A 17,823-nucleotide genomic window follows, 5' to 3' on the forward strand; every position below is an offset into this window, starting at 1 on the left:
GGACCTCAGGGTTCCCTCCCCCACTTTCCTTCCTCATTTTCAGAACTGATGTTCCTGGCAAACTAGGGTGGGTGACTGGATATTCTGGAATCCTAAACTAACTTCAATTAAAGTGGGGAGGGAGCCCTGGGAAGGGCAGGGCAAATACTCAGGGAGGCTCTTGTCTGTAGGACTCTTAGCAGATTTCACTCTCCAATAAACAGAAGACAGATAAACTCGGGCCCCCACCTCTTACTGACCTTCTGTAATATTTAACAGCCTGTGAACTGATTCAGGGAGAATGAAACAGAATTAGGAAAGAACATGTGAAATGGCCACAATAATATCATTCACAAAGAACATTAAGATAAAAGTTGTCATTTGTCACCACTAGTTTTGGCCCTAGAGTAGACAGGAGGAAATACAAGTCCCTGCTTTCATCGGAGAGGCTGGAGGCTATGGGTGGAGTAGTCACTGTCCGATGTGATCTCAGTTGATTTTGCCTGTTCTCTTTGTTTCAATGACTTGCTCCTCCTAGAAGGAGGTTGGATGGAAAGCAGAATATCTAGAAATGACAATCCCCCTTAATGCCCAGTGGTTTTTATCTGCTGATTCTCTCCATTGTTGGGGTGTAAGGTGTGTTCAGGGAGGACTAGTAAGAGCTGGTGTAACCCTTTTCAGGGCTCCTCATCCACCGCCACCCAATTCTCACCTGTGTCTCCCAGAAGCTGTAGCATGCCCCGTGGCTACAGCCTGGCAGACAGTCTTGGCAGATAGGCTAAACCTGGTGTGGGGTACCTGACAGCGTGAGTTAGGGAGTTGTCTACCTAGGCATGTGAAGTCTTCCCCTAATGGAATGGATGAATGGAAACAATGTGCTCCAATGGCCATGAAGGCAGCAGAAGCAGGAGTTGTGGAGCGCTTAGTGCTTCATCAGGTAGTGAAGGTCACCTACTACATCCTGGGCCATCGCCAGTCATCTTGACTTTTGTCCTGCTACTACTGGATTTCAATGACTCAGGAAGAGAGAGTGAGGCTGACGATTTTGTACAACTCTGTCTCACCTAAATCCAGTTCATTCACCTGTTAAGACATCACTCTATGATACTGTGGGTCCTCTGACAGTGGACAAGCAACAACAATTTCCGTGGTATCCTACGGAACTTGCTTATACATAGTTGGCTGCATGATGTCTCCCACCTTACACGGTAAGCTCTTTCAGGACAAGAATTATTTCTTTTTTTGTTTGTTTTTAATTCTAATTTATTTATTTTTCATTTTCAACATTCATTTTCACAAAATTTTGAGTTCCAAATTTTCTCCCCATCTCTCCCCTCCCCCTACCTCAAAATACCATGCATTCTGATTACCCCTTCCCCCAATTTGCCCTTCTTCTATCACACCCCTCCCTTCCCTTATTCCTATGTCCTCTATTTTCTTGTAGGGCAAGATAGATTTCTATACCCCATTGCCTGTATATCATTTCCCAGTTCCATGTCAAAACAATTTTTAACACACGTTTTTAAAACTTCCAACTTCTCTCCCTCCCTCCCTCTTCATCCATCCCCACTGAGAAGGCAAGCAATTTGATATATGTTATACATGTGTAGTTATGCAAAAGACTTCCATAAAAGTCATGTTGTAAAAGACTAACTATATTTCCCTCCATCCTATCCTGCCCCCTTTTATTCTATTCTCTTTTGACCCTATCCTTCCTCAAAAGTGCTTACTTCTAATTATTCCCTCTTCCCATTTGCCCTCCCTTATATCATTCCACCCACACCCTGCTTATCCCCTTTCCCTCTACCTCCCTGCAGCGTAAGATGGATTTTCATAGCAAATTGAGTGTGCATGCTATTCCCTCCTTAAGCCAAATGTGATGAGAGTGAAGTTCACTTTTTCCCTCTCACCTCACCCTCTTCTCCTCCATTGAAAAAGCTTTTTCTTGCCTCTTTTATGCAAGAGATAATTTGCCCCATTCCATTTCTCCCTTTCTCCTTCCAATATATTCCTCTCTCACCCCTTAATTTTAGTTTTTAAAATATCATCCCTTCCTATTCAACTCATCCTATGCCTTCCGTCTATATGTGTATAATCCCTCCAACTACCCTAATATTGAGAAAAGTCTCAAGAGTTACAAATATTATTTTGCTATGTAGGAATGTAAACAGTTCAACTTTAGTAAGTTCCTTATGATTTCTCTTTTCTGTTTACCTTTTCATGCTTCTCTTGATTATTGTGTTTGAAAGTCATATTTTCTATTCAGCTCTGTCTTTTCATCAAGAATGCTTGAAAATCCTCTATTTCATGGAATGACCAGTTTTTTTCCCCTGAAGTATGATACTGTTTTGCTAGGTAAGTGATTCTTGGTTTTAATACTAACTCCTTTGACCTCTGGAATATCATATTCCAAGCCCTGCAATCCCTTAATGTAGAAGTTTCTAGGTCTTGTATTATCTTGATTGCATTTCCACAATACTCGAATCATTTCTTTCTGGCTGCTTGCAATATTTTCTCCTTGACCTGGGAGCTCTGCAATTTGACTACAATATTCCTAGGAGTTTTCCTTTTGGGATCTCTTTCAGGAGGCAATCAGTGGCTCCTTTCAATATTTATTTTACCCTCTTGTTCTACAATATCAGGGCAGTTTTCCTCGATAATTTCTTAAAAGATGATGTCTAGCATCTTTTTTTGATTATGACTTTCAGGTAGTCCCATGATTTTTAAATTGTCTCTCCTGAATCTATTTTCCAGGTCAGTTGTTTTTCCAGTGAGATATTTCACATTACCTACTATTTTTTCATTCCTTTGATTTTGTTTTATAATTTCTTGATTTTTCTTTAAGAAATTATTTTCTTCAGTGAGCTTTTGGACCTCCTTTTCCATCTGGACAGTTCTGCTTTTTTAGGGCATTCTTCTCCTCCTTGCCTTTTTGGATCTCTTTTGTCATTTGGGTTAGTCTATTTTTTGAAGTGTTATTTTTCTTCAGCATTTTTTTGGGTCTCCTTTACTAAGCAGTTGACTCATTTTTCATGATTTTCTTGCATCTCTCTCATTTCTCTTCCCAATTTTTGTTCTATTTCTCTTGATTTTTGAAATCCTTTTTGAGCTCTTCCATGGCCTGAGACCAATTCATATTTTTCTTGGAGGCTTGGGATGGAGGAGCTTTGACTTTATTGTCTTCCGTTTCCATGTTTTGGTCTTCCTTGTCACCAAAGTAAGATTCTATAGTCTGATTCTTTTTCTGGTTTTTGCTCATTTCCTGAGTGATTTACTTGACTTTTGAGCTCTTTGTCTTCCAGTGGGGGTGGAGGGTATATTGTCAGTTGCTAGATCCTCCCACAATCTGTAGGCCTAGAGCTCCAGAAAGAGTGGCTGCTGCTGCCCCTGCTGCTGCTGTGGCTGCTGAGGGTTCCTCCACCCCCTCCCTCCCTGTCTCCCTAGGGCTGGGGCTTGACCACTTTATTCTCTTACACAGGTCCCACTGATTTTTTTTCCACTGACCTTCCAATTTGTCCTCGGTGTTTTAGGGTCATGAAGTCTGTAAAATGTCACAGGTGCAAGAGATTCCATCCCCCTAGGGCTGCTCAGGTCCCATCTGTGACTGCACAGCCCACTCTGGTCTGATTTCTTCTCCCAGCAGGGTATGATAGACATTCCCCAGTGACCTTCCAGACTGTCTTGGGCTGGAGATTTGCTTCACTCCATCATTCTGTGAGATGTGTAGCTCCAGAATTTATTTAGTCATTTTTTACAGGTATTTGGCTGGGCTTGGAGGGAGCACTCTAGAAAGTCTGTGCTGTTTGTTACTCTGCTATCTTGGCTCAGCCCCCGACAAGAATGATTTTGTTTTTCTTTTTTTTTTTTGGTAACCCCAGAGTTTAGTTTAGTGCTTGACACATAGTTAGTGCTTAATAAATACCTACTGACTGACTTAATAAGTGCTTATTTGACTAACTTCAAGATAAAGCAAAAGGCATAAATAGTGCTTTAAAAATGCAATGAAAAGGCATCATTAAATTAAAAATTATTATTTATCATAATATCTAGCATGTTTTGTTGTTATTTGGTTGTTTCAATTGTGTCTGACTCTTTAACCCCATTTGGGATTTTCTTGGCAAAGATACTAGAGTAGTTTGCCATTTCTTTCTCCAACTCATTTTACAGATGAGGAAACTGAGGCAAACAGGGTTAAGCATTTCTTCTAAGCAGTTTCTGAGATCTTTCATCAGAGAGAGAGCGGAATCCTCCTAAATCTTTCTCTTAATGTTTGGGAACTGGTGAACTAGTTTCTATGGTTCAGTCACTTTTCAGTTATGTCTGACTCTTTGTGACCCCATTTGGGGTTTTCTTGGCAGAGATATTGAAGTGGTTTTCCATTTTCTTCTCCAGGTCATTTTACAGATGAGGCAAATGACTTGCCTTGGGTCACCCAGCTAGAAGGTGTCTGAGGCCAGCTTTGAACTTGGGAAGACACATTTTCCTGACTTCAGGCCTAGCACTCTATGCACTGTGACATCTAGCCAGGAAGACCTCAGTTCAAATCCAGCCTCAGACACTTACTAGCTCTGTGACCCTGGGCAAGTTACTTAACCTCATTTGCCTGATCAGTAAAATGAGCTGGAGAAGGAAATGGAAAACCACTTCAATATCTCTGCCAAGCAAAGCCCAAATGGGGTCACAAAGAGTCAGACACAACTGAGAAATGAACCACAGAAACTAGCTCACCAGTTCCCAAATGTTCAGAGAAAGATCTAGAAAGATTCTTCTATCTCTGATGGAAGATCTCAGAAACTGCTTAGGAGAAATAATAGTAAATGACATCATTACTTAATCTAGCAGAATGTATGTATGCATCACCCATAGTGGGAGGGTGCGTGGCCCTAAGAACAATGGAACAGTATGGACATGTGGAGATCACCAGACTTGGAACAAAGGATTCATGTGGATGAGTAGAGTATATGACAAGAGTGACATATCTTGGATTGTCAGCTGGGCACCCAATGGTTTTTGGTCTTGGGCTAGCACAGTGTAAACTACCAGAGTTCTACGTCTGAGCAAGACAAGGAAAAGGCAGCTTTCATCTGTCCAACCAGACCTGACCAGTTTGAATGAACACCCTCAGGGATCTCAAGGCCACCAGTCACTTTTCAAAGGCTTTGGGAACATGAACTCCTTATTCGTGTGAATTTCCCTGGATGATGTTGTTACAGTCCAGAGTGCTGGGAACCCCGGAATTTAAGAGTAAGAGGCAAGGGTTCTGACTTGAAAGAATTCAACTCAAGCCTTCTTTAAGTCAGAGACAAGGTTTGCTAAAGCACTGCTTGGGGGTGTGTGTGAGATTTTAAGAATTTGAGTATTTGGGCTCTGGCAACCCTCCCCCCCCCCCCCCCCCCCCCCCCCGCCACATACACTTTGAACTTCCCCAGAATTTTAACACGTGACCCAGTCCCCAGCATTTGCCTGAGATATTAACTCATCCCAAGATAATCTTTTTAACTGTCCTTTCACTGTTCCTCTGACCCAGCCCTAACCTTCAATTCTCTGTTACTTCTAACCCCAAAGAAACTTCCCAGAAAAGTATGGGAGAGAAGAGGAATTGACTGACTACCAAACTGAAGGTCTACAGAGCCATTGTGCTGATCTCATTGTTCTATACCTGTGAAACCTGGACAGTCTACCAGTACCATGCCAGGAAACTGAATCACTTCCATTTGAATTGTCTTAGGAAGATTCTGAAGATCACCTGGCAGGATGAGGTCCTTACTCAAACTAAACTGCCAAGCATTCCAACTATGCTTCAGAGAGCACAATTGTGATGGGCTGGCCAAGTTGTTCGAATGCAAAATGTATGCTTGCCAAAAAGACTATTTTACGGAGAACTCACATGGGGCAGGCAATCACATGGTGGTCAGAAGAAGTGATACAAGGATACTGTCAAGATCTCACTTACGAACTTTGGAATTTATTGTGTGACATGGGAGATACTGGCACAGGATCACTCAGCATGGTGTGCCCACATCAGAAAGGGTGTTGTGTTCTATGAGCAAAGCAGAATTGAGACAGCACAAAGAAAACACAGGATACACAGATTTTGAGTATCCACTCCAAACATTCACACAAGACTATTTGTGCCTGACTTGTGGTAGAGCGTTACAAGCTAGTCTTGGTCTGATCAGTCACAGTTGGACACATTGAAACTTGACTTTACCATAGTGATATCATTTTGGTCCTCTGAGAATGGATGATCCCCCCTGCTATACCTCCCAGTTGCCTCCAGCTGTTTCCCACCGATGATTATATCACTAGTTACCCCATTCTCATCAAGACCACCTCTAGATCTTTCCCATGGACTTTCTGTATTTAAGCTCCATCTTGCCTCCATGAAGGCACTCAGATTCAATCTAGCTCAGACTCTGTCTAGCTGAGATTCTATCTGGTCTACTTGTTAATACAAGTGTTACAAATGCTTAGGCTCGGTATGGTGAATCTTTAATAAACTTTTTCTTTGACTTTAAGAAGGCTTGTGTCAAATTCATTTGAGCAGGACCCCGCATGTCAGTATTTTGGGGTCCCCAGCACCCCTAACCTCAACAATCCCAACCTATTGGCCACTCCTAGATCTCATGCAAATCTTCCCCCCAATATTTTTCCCTATAAAAAAGGTCAGTCTCATCTACCAAATGCAAGGTTCTTAAAAATCCTGCTTTCTTCTATTGCTGAAATAATACACCTTATCTCTGACTGAAAGAAGACTTGAGTTGAATTCTTTCCAGGTATACCTTTTGCCTTTGAGTTTCAGGGTTCCTGGCACCCCTAGATCACAATGTGGGAAATTAATATTTCTCTCTTATATTTAATAACTAATTATTGTATTAGGATCAAGGCTTTTCCCCTTTTCTACTTCCTCATTCAGAAACCAACCAGCATGGGAAATCTCTCTTAGAGATTTACCCAGGCCAAGACAGAAACAGACAATAAAAGAAATTCTAAATTTAGGCTAATAAGTATATCCCTGTTCATTGTGCTTACTCAGACAGTTCTGGGGAAATGATGATCCTCCCTATTATCAAGACAGGTGATAGGGAAATTGTGTCTCTTTGACCAAGATTCAAGTGACCCAAGTCACAGCATCCCAAGAATGCTCACCTCCCAATCAGAGTTGATTAGATACCCCTCAGGAACACTTACTCTTTGAAGGGCATATAAATTGTGAGCCCACCGGCACGAGGGGTCTTTTGCCTAAGGGAGACAGCCAAATGACCATCCTTTTCTTAATAATGTGTTTGCTTGCCTTATTAATAAAATGATTAAGCTGCCCAGAAATCATGTCACTCAAACCATTTTAATGGTCACAATGACCTCATTGCCTCTGGTGAGACACTAGGGGAACATGATGGAGGTGTGGCTCCTCTATCTGTTGGCCTTTTCTTTCCAATCTTTCTCTCCTTTCATCAAACTCTCACTCAAGAGAATCCAGAGCCCCCATCATCTTCTAAATACCAGAAGATGAAGGTCTCTCCTTTCCCATGCTCTTCCCCATAATGCCTTTCACAAGATGACTTAAGTGATCCATCTCCATCAATGAGGAGAGAATTATACAAATGATCTTTGAGCATCAGATTTTATTCATTTGATCCTGGAGATAAGAGAAATTCCATGGGATTTTATGGAGTAGAGGGTGACATAGTGACCTGACCTCTTCTCTGTTGCCTCTGGGTCACCCTTGCCTACTGGCCACTCCTAGATCCCATCCAAATCTTCCCATAAATATTTTTCCGTATAAAAGAGGTCAGTCTCATCTACCAAATGTGCCAAAATGTTAAAAATCCTGCCTGGGGGATTTTAAAATTTCGCTAGCAGCTTCACCTGAGACTCAGTTTCCTTCCCTGCCAAATGGGGATGGATGGTGGGATCCCCACCTCACAAGGTTATTGGGACAGACCAAACAGAGAACATCTCAGCTCTGCCACTGACTGACTCCCTGTGTGACCCAGGTGAAGTTACTTAAACCTGAGCCAAACTGGCAAAAAGGCAGGGTGGAACCAGATGATCTTTCTCTTCACTTCCAGATGGAAAACGAGGATGATTCTCCATGCGGAACTTTAAAAGAACCAGTTAAATATCAGCTACGGTTATTACGGCTTCTAGGGTAAAACACCAGGCTGTTAGGGTGGGGGAGGGGGCCTGGTTACATAGCCTAAGCCAGAATTTCTTACCCTGAGGTTTGTGAAATCGCAAAGGAAAAAAAAATTATATCTTTATTTTCTCTATAATGGGTTGATTATACTTTCATTTTATGCATTTAAAAAATGATTCTGAGAAGAGGTCCTCCAGGAACCACGTAAAGGATCCAGGATATAGAAAAGGTGAAAAATGCTTGGCTTAAGAGGACTCTGGGAAGGGAACCTGGGCTAAGGAGAGGAAAGGTGGGTTGGGCTTTATTGACCAAGGCTCTTCGGTGAAAATGGGCCTATTTTAAAACCTGCACCTGTGGCGTCAGGGGGAGAGTTACCTTTGCCTGTTAGCGTGAGGTTAATCCAAGGTCCACACAAGGGTGGGGGAGGAAGAAGGTAGAACTGGCCTGTGCTGAGTGAATCACCTTAGAAACCTCCCCTGGGCAGTCAAACCAGTTGATCTGCTGCTTCTCTCTTTAACCCTGCATAGTCTGACAGCAACTCTTTTTAGCAGGGCACCAGCCTGGGCACCAGGCCTGGCAGTCAGGAGACCCCTAGAGCTCACTGTGTGGTCTTGGGCTATTGGGTACCCACAACTTCCTTTTTTTTTTTTTTGTGGGAAAGTTGTAACCAGAAGGATTCTGCTTTTGCTGGGTTTTGGGGTCCCATCCTATGATTTTATTTTTTTAAGGGAATTATATTAATACCTGCTTGGCAACTTGTAGGCTTGTGGGAGGGAGTTGACTGAGGGCACTTAGGGGCTAAGTAACTTGCCCAAGGTCAAACAGCTCCAAACAAAGGACCATAAATTTGAAGCTGAGGTCATCAAATCCAATCCCTTCCTTTTACAGATGAGGAAACTGAGTCACTGAGATGCTTAATGATTTGCCCAGGGTCACACAGAAGGGATAGTGTCGAAAGCAGGATTAGAACCCAGATCATCCTGACTCTGAGACTAGTTCTCCATCCACTTTTCCTTGTTCCCTCTCTGGTTGTGGGATCATAGATTTAGAACTAGAAAGGCTGATAAAGGCTAACAGTTCAACTCCTCTCCTTCTACAAAAGGGAAAAACCTGGTCCTTGGTCACACTGTTACACTCTTGGACTTAGAGGATTTATATCTGAAACAGACCTGGGAGACTAGAAGAATGAAGTCCCCTCAATCGAAATAAGGAATCTTGGAAGAGGGTTTAGAGGAAGATACTGAGTCCTGAAAGGACCTTAGAGACCCCTGAGTCCAATCTGCTCATTTTATAGATGTGGGTTTGTTGTTCAGTGGTTGTATTCTGTCCGACTCTCTGTGACCCTATTTTTGGGGTTTTCTTGGCAGGGATACTGGAGTGGTTTGCCATTTCCTTCTCTAGCTCATCTTACAGATGAGGAAACTGAGTCAAATGGGGTTATGTGACTTGCCCAGGGTCACTCAGCTAGGAAGTATCTGAGGTTGGATTTGAACTCAGATCACCCTGATTCCAGGCCTGGGGCTCTATCCACTGCCATCACCTAGTTGCCTCATAGATATGGGACTAGGGCCTAAAAAAGTGAGATAATTTGCCTGAGGTGGAAGGCTCACCTAGATCTAGCTTCTGTTTCCAAATCTCTAGCTCACTTTCCCTCTTTCCACTGAACTTGGAGCAAAATCCATTGGGTTGTTTGGGGGAGGGGCTCTTTCCCTCTCTTGGGGCCCATCTTTCCCTTTCAAATATCCACTATACGCCCAAAGAATTCCAAGGCATGGAGACTGTGGTTTCTAGAGCCATCAAAGGGAGAAAGCATGTCTCTCCCCCCCACCCCCAATGTTGGTACTTGGGCAAAGCCCAGGCGGTCCTAACCTTGTTACAGTTTAATTAAGTCTCTAAGTTCCTTCCGACTCTCATTTTCTATTGTTTTAAGAGCACTGTCCTTTCTCCCTTCTGGAGAGAAGAGATCTTCTCAATAAATAAAGATTTCTGTAGCTGGTGGCTTTAGCCTAGCCCTCTCTTCAGAGCAGAAACCTCAGCTCCGACTCTTGTCAATTGACAAGCATTTATTAAATGCCTCCTGTGTATCAGATACTGCGCAGAGAGCTGGGGTTACATAGAAAAAACAAAAACAATCCCTGTTCTCAAGGAGCTTCTGTTTACAAGTAGAGGAGGAGACAAAGCACACATGTATGTGGACATATGCATGTATGTACATACATATACATACGTGTATGTGTGTCAGGATAGATAGGATACATACATACACATACATACGTGTGTGTGTCAGGATAGATAGGATACATATATACATGTGTGTCAGGACATACAAGCTAAATGCAAAGCAGACAGGAGGTGACTTTAAAGGGGGATGGCATTTGCAGCCCGGGAGACCAAGAAAGGCCTTCCAGAGAACATTGTACTTAAGCTGAGTCTTAAGGGAGAAGGATTTGCCTTATAGCCCTGTAACAAAATAACAGACATGGGCAGAAAATAATGATGTGTGAAATGGTGAGTGGTATAGACTTGAAACCTCTGAAGAGGAAGATATGGATGAGGATTTTTCGAATCCCCTATTTCCTTCAAAACTCTGCCCAAGCACCCCCTTCCTCATGGGGGGAGGGGGCTTTCCTGACTTCCCAGCTACTATTGTAAATAATATATTTTAATAAAGATTAATGCAAATCTCTCCCAAACCCATTTTGAATTAATTTTGTACGAATTTATGATATGAATATATGTTGCCTCTGTCGGTGTCTTAGTGCCTGTCACATCACATGCATTTAAAACGCTTGGTGATTAACTAGAGTGGGCAGGAAAGGCATTGTGGTGGCAAAGACTCATGCTGGCAAAAGAAGGACACGGAGGTAAGCCTGGCAGGGCAAGAGAAAAAGCACTACAGATTTCTGAGTCGCTTTAATCTACACTGGGCGATAGATCTCTGGAAGGATGAAAAACACCAGCTTCCCTTCTTGGGGAAGACACTGACATGGCTCAGTTCTATGAAAGATGAAAGCTGTGGAATCAAAGGCAGCAGAGCGGATAAGGACGGCATCATCCTGGGCATCGTCTGTCCAAGGTAGGACGAGCTTCCCCAGGTCCTAGCCGGCTTTGCTATTGTTTGGCATATGATGAATACCCTAGGGCTCTGGTTATCCTTGGAAGCAGCCACTGTGTCTCTTGGCTTCTCATCAGATCAGCTGCCTGCCCCTAGTCAGCATCTCTCTAGGGCAGCTGGGGCAGGAGGTTTAGGAAAAACATCTGCCATCCTGGCAAATCACTATTTAATGCACTAATCAAGCTCCCAGGGTTGCCCCAGGAGAGGGAAGGGGTGGGGAAAGCATTGAAAAGAACTGGAAACTGACTCTAAGAGGGGAGATGTGCCTTTGGAAAAAGCCTGGGGGATTCAGCTGCCAAAAAAGCAAATTAGAAAAGAGATTTAAAAAAATAGGACTAATCAGTGATGGTGGGGCTGCAGGAAGAGGGATATACTTATAGGCTGTTGGTGGAGCTGCAAATGGAGCCAATCATGCTGGAAAGGAATGAAAACAATTTGGAATTATGCTTAGAAAGTAACCAAAATGTTCCAGACCCCACAGCATGGCACCATGGATGGAATGCTGGCTCTTGGAGTCAGGAAGTCCTGGACTTCCCTAGACACCTGCTAGCTGAATGACCTTGGTCAAATCACTTTAATTCTCTGGGCTTTAGTTACTTATATGTAAAACGAGAGGGCTGGACCAGAAATCCTTTGAAGTCTCTTCCAGCTCAAAATCTATGATCTCTGAATGAATGAATGAATTTTAAAAGCATTATTAACTATTTACTCTGTATTACCATAAATACAAATAGATAAAGCAAAGACAGCCTTTGTTCTCAGGAAGTTCACATTGTAATCCAGGAGACATGGGTGGGGCAGATGGCAAGACTCAAGTCTTAAATGTGCAGTTTGGGGCAGATGGCAAGGCTGGGCAGGCCTTAGGTTATGTAAGTCTATCGATAAGTACATCTCTGACCCTGTGATCCATTGATCCCGTTGCTAGGCATGTACTTGAAAAAGGTGGCAGACAGAAAGAAAGGCTCCATCTATACCAAAATAATCACCTAGTACTTTTTGCAAAGAACAGGAAATGAAACAGATGTGCATTGATTGTGGAAGGGCTAAGGAAATAGAGGTACGTGACTGACATGGAAGATGGATGTGCCTTTAAGAACTGATGAATGTGAGGAATTTGTAGACACATGGGATGATGAGTAATATAAATTGATGTGAAGTGAAGGCAAAATAAATAGAAAGGATAATAAAATGCAAATGAGCAGAGAGAGAGAGAGAACCATGCCATACTTTTGCATAGTAGATACAGTACCTGATTTTTAATCAGGAAGACCTGTTTTGAGAATTCCCCAGGGGAAGTTCATATTTTATTGAGAGACATACAGTATGGTAAAGTGGGAAGTGGACCAGATTTGGGGTCAGCAGACCTGAGTTCGAATCCCGGCTCTGCCCTGTATAACCTTGGCAAACTCCTCAACTTCTCTGAACTTGATCCCACCTTCTGTGAAATAGGGTTGATATCAGCACTTACCCCAAGGCTATGGTGAGACCCAAAGGAGATAAACATAAACAAGGAGATTTGAAAAAACCTTAAAGTGCAGTAAAAATGTCCTTTGTTTTTGGCCTGGACCTATGATTTTTATCACAGGGAGGGAAATTCCAAGATGGAAACTTTCTCCCTAGATTCCAACCTTCAATTTCTCTGTAATTTAGTCTGAATAAATGGCTTCAGACCACAAGTGACTAGCCCTACAACCAGTATGTTCCAGAGGCTGGGACTTGAACCCAGGTCAAGGAAATACCAAGGCTGTTCCTTCATCCACCAAGAAGCCACCATGCTGCTCATATAAACATCAGGCCCCAATATCTCCCTCCAAGGCACTGAGAATGGGGCTGGGAGAGGAAGCCTGGGCTGAGACAAGACTTGGGTCTGAATCCGGACTCCACGGCATTGCTTGCCTTCTCATTTACCCTCCTACAGCCTCAGTTTCCTCATCTCTGAAAGAGGGAGGATCAAATTTGTGTGAGGGAAGCTGGATGTGATTCCCCGCCCTCTCCCTGGCTCTGTTCACACAGCCATAGCCACAGAATGTAGTCCCAGGGGATGGGCTTTGTTTTATTTTCTTTTTGCTTTGTTTGTTTTGGAGGTGGGGATGAAGCTTAGATGTGTTAGCTAGATAGACAGCCCAGAAATTCTTTCGGGAGGTATGGGTGAGGCCCCTCATTTCTGTACTACAGCCCCAGCTTTCTGATTGTTTTCTCCGGGCTTAATTGGCTGTAATCCATCCTCCATTGGCTGTCAAGTTGATCTTCCTAACGTGCTGGTCTTGACCAAGTCAGTCACTACTCAACACACTCCAGTGGCTCTTCTAGGATCAAACATACAATCCTCTGTTTGGTGTTCAAATTCCCTTTTGGGTTAGATGGCTGGGCATGGAGTTAGGAAGACCCAAGTTAAAACCTGGCCTCAGATGCTAAATATGTGGCCCTGGGCAAGTCACTTTACGTCTATTTGCCTCAGTTTCCTCAGTTGTAAAACGGGGGTAATAAGAGCAGCTATCTCCCAAGGTTGTTGTGAGGAACAAATGAGATAATAGCTATAAAAGGGCTTAGCACCGTGCCTGGCACATAGTAGGGGCAGATTCTCTTCCTTTTCCTTAACTCAATGAGGCAATAAACATGGATCAAGCACCTACTATGTGCCAGGCCCTACCTCACCGCCCTCTTGATTTGGGGATCCTGGCTTCCTTGTTGTACCAGGCACATGTCGCCCATGCCTAGTATGCTCTCCTCCTCCCCCTCATCTCCACTTGCTGGCTTCCTTCAAGACTCAGCTCCTGTCTTATCAGAAGTCGTTCCTGGCTCTCTCCCCCTCCCCCCACTCCTCTCCCACTCCTTAGAGTTGATGCCTTCCCTTTGATTATCTCCTGTTTATAACTTGTTTGTTCATACTTACCTGCCTGTGGTCTTCCCCATTAGACTAAGCTCGAGGTCTTTCTTTGTCTTTTGTCTTTGTCTCCAGGGTTTGGTACATACAGTACATGGTATGTAGTAGGTGTTTAATAATGAACATGCTCATTGACTTGATTTGAGTCAAGAAGGGAACAACTTAATTGGCTGAGCAAACAATTAGCAACACCTCTGGAAGGTTTAAATAGCTCAGGCCAGAAATTTCAGCAGTTGGAAAGGAGGCGAGATTGCAAGCCAGAACCTGCCCTTGGAGAATCAGAAGAACATACATTCAGAACTGGAAGAGGCCTTAGGAGACAGATCCCTGCAAGGTGGTGGAGGAAGGTGTTGTTTTCTTCTTCCTATCCCCCACTCCCTCCAATGGTCATATAATTTTGAAGGGGAGCTACTAGACCAATAGAAGACACTTATCCAGTGAGGAAGGGAGTACCACTCCAGACAGTCACTCAAGGGAGGAAGCAGCTTTAAGGAGCATGATCCCTGGCAGCCTAGAAAAGAGTCAGCTAGGCATTACACCCCAGGGGAGGCATGTGAGGACTCTGTGAAGACAGAAAAGCCTACCAGGAGTTGAACTACCTTTGCCATGCATGTATCCTGTGTGTGTGATGCCCTACCATTATATCCTGTTTGATATCACTCTTCCCTTGGGTGCTGTTTAGGAATGTGCCAGATTTATGGCAGTGAGGATGTTGGGAGGCAGCATGGGCCAGGCAAGTCAAACCACCATCTCCCTTCAGAACCTGATGGAGACTGCCCAGTATCCTGAACACAAAAGCCTTGAGAACAGTAATGCTTCCAGCCCAGTGCCCTCAGTCACTATCCTAGGAAGTAACTGTGGTGGAGATACAGCCTGGCAACTGCTTCTGCAGGTGCTACAGAGCCACTCACTTTCAGCCAAGCAATCAAAAAACATTTATTAAGCACCTACTAGGTGCCAAGCACTGTGCTAAGTGCTGGAGACACAAAGAGAGGTAAAAGACAGTCTCTGTCCTCAAGGAACTCACAATTGAATGGGGAAAGATCACATATAAAAAGACCTAGAAAAGGAAATCCTTGCCCCCAAAGATGGTTCTACATCAAAAACTAATATGCTTTTATCAGTGGAAATGGCAGAGACATTAACAGCTACATCTTAAGGACTGTGGAACTTTTCCATCTGACCTACTGCAGAAACCTCCCATAGGTGCTATCTTCTTCACTAGTTGAGTGGGGGCTCTTCAAGAGCAGGGACGGTCTTACTTTTCTATTGCTTGTGCTTTACCTTTTGTAAGGGCTTCATAACTGAGTCATTCATTCTGATTATCTTAGTAAATGCCTTTACTAAGGGTTGAGTTTACAGAGTAATTAATTGTTACTAAGAAGCACACCAGTGGGGACCCCTCAGCTATAATGTTAGAAACAGGTTGGAGGAGTACTCCGTAAGAGTGGCTACAATTGCCCCAATTGTTGCAGGAGGCTGGTCAGGAAATGAGGTCACATTATAGGGATCACTTTATACATTGTGGACAGTCATTTTTATGATTGCTTCCTCATTAATGTGACTTGCATGAAAAACTGGTTTGCAGAGGTGAATGTGGGAGAATTTATTATGGAAGGGAAAACATTCAAATATAAATAGCTTCAGGTCTGTTAAAAGGAAACTGTCCTAATACTATTTATGTGACTTTGGGAGAGTTGCTTAATCTCCCTCGGGGGCCACAGTTTGACCCTGGTGATCATTAGTCATCTGTCCATTCCCCTTGGGGGAAGCACTTCCTCCTTGGGTCTCGGTTTCCTCAAATGTAAAATCAGGAGGTTGCCTCAGAAGGCTTCTGAGCTCCCCTTCAGCTCTAGAATTTTGACAGTTGGCATGGCCTAGGGTGGGGGGCAGTGAAGGAGTTGACGTCAGATTCCTGTTACCGAGCAGGAAACTCTCTCCCGCCCTCCCTTCCTTGGCTGAGACAGCACAAAGCACACAGTCGTCTGGCACAGGCACCAGTACGCACGCAGACAAGTCTCTCTCCCTTCCATGCCAGTGTCTAATTCCCTTTTGACTGGTCTGGAGCACCAGGGCTCAGCACAACCCACCCATGTTTGCTAAGGAAAGGTCAGTTCTACTGGCCTTGGTCCTACCTTCCCTGTAGGTGAGGACACAGCTCAATTCAGCCCTGGTACTTCTCAGGAGGAAGGCCTGCTGGCTGCATGGATCACAAACCCACATCCTGCCCGGGTGGGTGGCCTTTGTACAGAGACATCAAGGCAGCAGAAGGAAATTCAAAAGGTTTGGGGGGTGAGAGAGCAGTCAGGTTACTGCTTCTAGCTCAAGGAAGCCAGAGGAAAGAATGTCTGGCCAAATTCCAGAATAAGGTGAAAAGGGTGGTGGTGGGTGAGGAGGAATCTCATTATGTGGTAAGACTGAGAGCTTTGGATAACCAAGTAAGAGTCTATAAGTCATGGATTATGGCAGCTAAGTGGCATGATGGGAATCAGGAAGACTGAATTCAAATCCTGCCTCAGACACTTCCTACCTGTGTGATTCTGGGCAAGTGTTCCCCCCACCTGCAATCCATGGGGATGAGCACCTAATTCACAAGGTTGTTGTGATGAAAGCGCTAGGTGTTAGCTCTAGGCACCCAGCTCTGGAGGGCCCTGAGTTTTGAGCTTGTTTTCTTATGGACAAAATGAAGGGCCTTGGATGAACTTTAAGGTCCCTTTCTTGTACTAAATCCAAAGAGCTGGGGTAGCCTTTGACCTCTGTTTACTTATCTGGAAAACAGAGAAGGATGAGAGGCCAGTCTTCATAGAGCCCACAGGACAGGAATGGGGAGGGTCAAGAAGCATTTGCATGTGCCAGGCTTGTGCTAAATGTTTCACAAACATTATCTTATTTGATCCTCACAATATTTGTGTTTTTATCCCATTTTACAGCTGAGGAAACTGAAGCAAACAGGGTTTAAGCTCAAGGTCACATGGCTAGTTAGGGTCTGAGGCTGGATAGGAACCCAGGTCTTCCTGACTCCTGGCCCAGTGCTCTGTCCATAGCACCACATCACTTAGCATATGGTCCCTTGGGAACCTGCCAGGCTCAGATTGGTTGCCAGAAGAAAGTTCCTGGTTCCCCAGCCCAGGAAAGGGCAAAGCAAACGGGAAGGTGGGAGAATTCTCAGGAATCCAAAGCAGTCCCAGGAACATGAAGGGGGAGGGGAAAGCTCCATGAAAATTCCATTTTATTAACAAGCACAAGTCTCACTGAGGCAGGAGGACCCCCACACACACACATACACGCAAAACTAAGACCATGGGGAAGCCAGCAGCTGGCAGGGCCCTAGCCAGGAAAGGCAGGCCTTGCTGAGGATGCCGTGTTAAGGGTCCAGGGCCCTCTGTTCTCTTCAGCTTCTGAAGCCCTTGGTCCCACACTGACCTCCTGCTCAGGATGGAAATGTGGAGAAGAGGGGCTTGGAGCTTCACAATCTTGTCAACAAGGGGGAGAACACTGCTCCACGGCTCGGATGCCCGTGGGATCACCAGCAGAGAGAGCCCAGGTGGCACTGTGTCAGTTCCAGGGAAATACCCAAGGCCAGGGTCCAGGGAGGGCACGCAGGGAGTCACCTGTGGAACCCAGGGGAGGGCTGCCAATCTCCCATCCAATCAGGACCTACAGGGCTGGAGCAGAGGGAGGAAGACACAGAAAGCAGCTGGTGGC

Source organism: Notamacropus eugenii, chromosome 4 (assembly GCF_028372415.1).
Source record: "Notamacropus eugenii isolate mMacEug1 chromosome 4, mMacEug1.pri_v2, whole genome shotgun sequence".
NCBI classification, from domain to species: Eukaryota; Metazoa; Chordata; class Mammalia; order Diprotodontia; family Macropodidae; genus Notamacropus; species Notamacropus eugenii.